Genomic DNA, 3,320 nt, shown 5'->3' on the forward strand with positions numbered 1-3,320 from the left:
GAGGGTGCACTTGATCCCCTCGTCCAGATCATTGATAAAGATGTTAAAGAGAGCTGGCCCCAGTACTGAGCCCTGTGGGACACCACTCGTGACTGGACGCCAGCTGGATTTAACTCCATTCACCACCACTCTCTGGGTCCATCCCTCCAGCCAGTTTTTAACCCAGCAGAGGGTATTCCCATCCAAGCCATGGGCAGCCAGTTTCTCCAGGAGGATACTGTGGGAGACTGTATCAAAGGCTTTGCTGAAGTCCAGATAAACAACATCCACAGCCTTTCCTTCATCCAGCAAGCGGGTCACTTTGTCATAGAAGGAGATCAGGTTTGTCAAGCAGGACCTGCCCCTCGTGAACCCGTGCTGGCTGGGCCTGATCGCATGGGTGTCCTTCATGCGTCGCATGATGGCTCCCAGGATGATCTGTTCCTCGGGCAGGCTCCGGGGATTGCCCATGAATGAATCCATTCTCATGGGCAGTTCTTGAACCACACCTGATGGGGAGGCTTCTGAGCAGTGAGCAGCTCCTGCCCTCCTCCACTGCCTCCTTGCAGCCATCCCTTCTCTGTCCCCTCTGCCCGCGGTTCCTGCGGCGTGCCCAGCGGGCTCACAGCAATGCTTTAGATCCTGCGTCACAGCCACCAGGACAGAAGGAAGGAAGAAGGCTTGTGGAATTGAGGGCCTGGGAAAGCTCTACCTTCAGATCTGCCCTGGGGCACGTCTGCGTCTCAGAAATACCCCCTTGAAATCGTGAATGTGGATTCTCTGCTGAGAAAAGGCTGAGGGACATGGGGCTGGAGAAGAGCAGACTGAGAGGGGATCTCATCGATGCTGAGCAATATCTGAAGGATGGCTGGAAAGAGGATGGGGCCAGACTCTTCTCAGTCATTCCTGGTGACAGGACAAGGGGCAACAGGCACAAACTGGAACATGGGCAATTCTATCTCAACATGAAGAAAAACTGTGGAAAGAGGATGGGGCCAGACCCTTCTCAGTCATTCCTGGTGACAGGACAAGGGGTAACAGGCACAAACTGGAACATGGGCAATTCTATCTCAACATGAAGAAAAACTTCTTTCCTGTGAGGGTGGCAGAGCCCTGGCAGGGGCTGCCCAGGGAGGTGGTGGAGTCTCCTTCTCTGGAGACATTCAAAACCCACCTGGACACGTTCCTGTGGGACCTGCTCTGGGTGGCCCTGCTCTGGCAGGGGGTTGGACTGGGTGATCTCCAGAGGTCCCTTCCAACCCCTGCCGGTCTGGGATTCTCTTTGCTGCCTGGCTCTGAATTCAGAGATGCTTCTTCGGATCATGTTTGCAAACTTCAGTCTATAAAACCTTTTTTTCACTTTTTGATGAAAAAACCCCTGCAAATTCAATACAATTCCAAAAAATTTCCACTGGGGGAATTTCCATGTGTCCCCAAAGCCAGCACCACCAGTTCCCATGGGCTCCCCAAAGCCACCCCATGGCAGGCTGGTGGGGCCACAAGTCCCCAGGAGCTTGGTCCCTCTGGGGACCAGGAGCATCCTGGCAGGAGGCTCGTCCTGGGGAGTGCCAACCATGGCTGGGCACCCCGCTGCGTATAGAAAGCCTCTGCCATATGATAAATGGCCCCCACCCCTACAAAAATAAATTGCTTCCTTTTTAAATCCTTTCCTACTGTTCCCCTTGTGTTCGTAATAGGATGATCGGTGGAACCCAAGATGTGGCTGTTACTTTAAAGGATAAATTAGTTTGACTCTTAACTCAATAATTAAAACTGTTATGGCTATGAGCCTGCAGGGATAATGTACTATTATTATAGTCATTTGTTTCAATTAAATGCTTACTGATTTTACAATAGCAGCTGGGCACCTGTGTGAGATAGCTATTACTCTGAACAAGACATCTCAAATTCCAGCAGAAATTTGTCACTGCACTAAAGCATTTTACATAGACCATGAAAGTTTATTAGGAGCAGTTACAAATCGGGAAGAGGAGGGGTGGTAATTGGGGATATATTTTCTTATCAGCTCCTCTCTCTCCTGCTCTCTCTCTTTTTAAAGTAAATCATCTCTAAGCATTTCAGCTATGGTGATGCGTTTACATTTAAACTTCAATCCAGAAAAAGCCTGCTGGGAAAACTTCGCTTCAAAGCTGTTCAGCAGATAATTTCTCTCCCTGGTTGATTGTGATTGTAATGGCTTCTTCTCAGGAGCAAACGTAAGGAGAGGTAGACTGTGCCACCAATGGGCCTCGTGGCCAGCCCTGGAATAGCTACTCCCCTCGCCCAGGGAGGAAGACCCCGGCCGGGGAAGGCTCCCCCATGTGAACTCGCCCTGGGAAGGGTGGCAGTCATAGGGTCATGAAATGGTTTGGGTTGGAAGGGGCCATTGAAGCAGGACTTCCACTTGGTTGGCACTCCCCGGGGGTGGGAGTTACTGCGTTTGGGACCCTCTTGGATGGATATCTTTGCTGTGCAACTGCACAAGAATCATGGAATCATAGAATGGTTTGGGTTGGAAGGGACCTTTAAAGGCCACCTCAGCCAATCCCCCTTCATCTTCAGCTAGGTCAGGTTACTCAGAACCCCATCCAACCTCACCTTCAATGTTTCCAGGGATGGGGCATCTCCTACCTCTCTGGGCAACCTGGGCCAGTGTCTCACCAAGATTATGTTTTGAAATATGTCAAGTGGAGCTTCAAGTTTACTGCCCCCCAAAATTCATACGTAAAAGGCAGCTCTTTCCACCAGTAAGGGCTATGGCAGCAGCCAGCAGAGCTAGAGCTCTGGTGCCAGGCTCAGGCAGGGGTGGTTGCTGTTGTGGAGTGCCCTCTCCTGCCAAACCCTAATTCCCAGCTGAAGCCTTGAGGCAGTTCCCACCCCAGTAACCACCTTCTGCCTTCACTTTGCATGGGATTTTCTCCTTCTCCTCCTCCTCCTCCTCCTCCTCCCGCTTTTCCTTGGGCTCAGCCACACCTTGAAGTTATATCACCATGTTTTGGTGGCAGAAGGTTCTGCATTGTTCCCTGGCAGTATGTTTTGCCCTTGCCAGATCCATGGCTGGGCTGTGATCCTGGGTGGGATAAGTGCCCAGGCGCTGGCAGATGCTACCCAGCAGGAAAGGAGGAAATTTGGCTGGAGCTTGCTGTGCCGGCGTTGGCTGACCCCTGCTGCACCTCAGGCCCCTGAGATAAAGCGGGATGTGTAAAAAGCTGATGGCCAAGATGAGAGCAGGCAGACGGCGCAGCTCCAGCCCAGGAGAATTACAGAATCACAGAATCTTAGTGGTTGGAAGGGACCTCTGAGATCATCGAGTCCAACCACAAAAAAAAAAAAAAAAAAAA

The 3,320-nt window shown here is 51.4% G+C and overlaps 1 protein-coding gene across 1 annotated transcript in view; it reads left to right on the forward strand.

The window, feature by feature from the left end:
• Positions 1–3,320, forward strand: part of TOX2 (TOX high mobility group box family member 2) — a 172,655-nt gene that overhangs the window by 130,865 nt on the left and 38,470 nt on the right. The gene's annotated exons all lie outside the window — the stretch shown is intronic.

The sequence above is a fragment of the Calidris pugnax genome, unplaced genomic scaffold (assembly GCF_001431845.1).
Source record: "Calidris pugnax isolate Ruff unplaced genomic scaffold, ASM143184v1 scaffold55, whole genome shotgun sequence".
NCBI classification, from domain to species: Eukaryota; Metazoa; Chordata; class Aves; order Charadriiformes; family Scolopacidae; genus Calidris; species Calidris pugnax.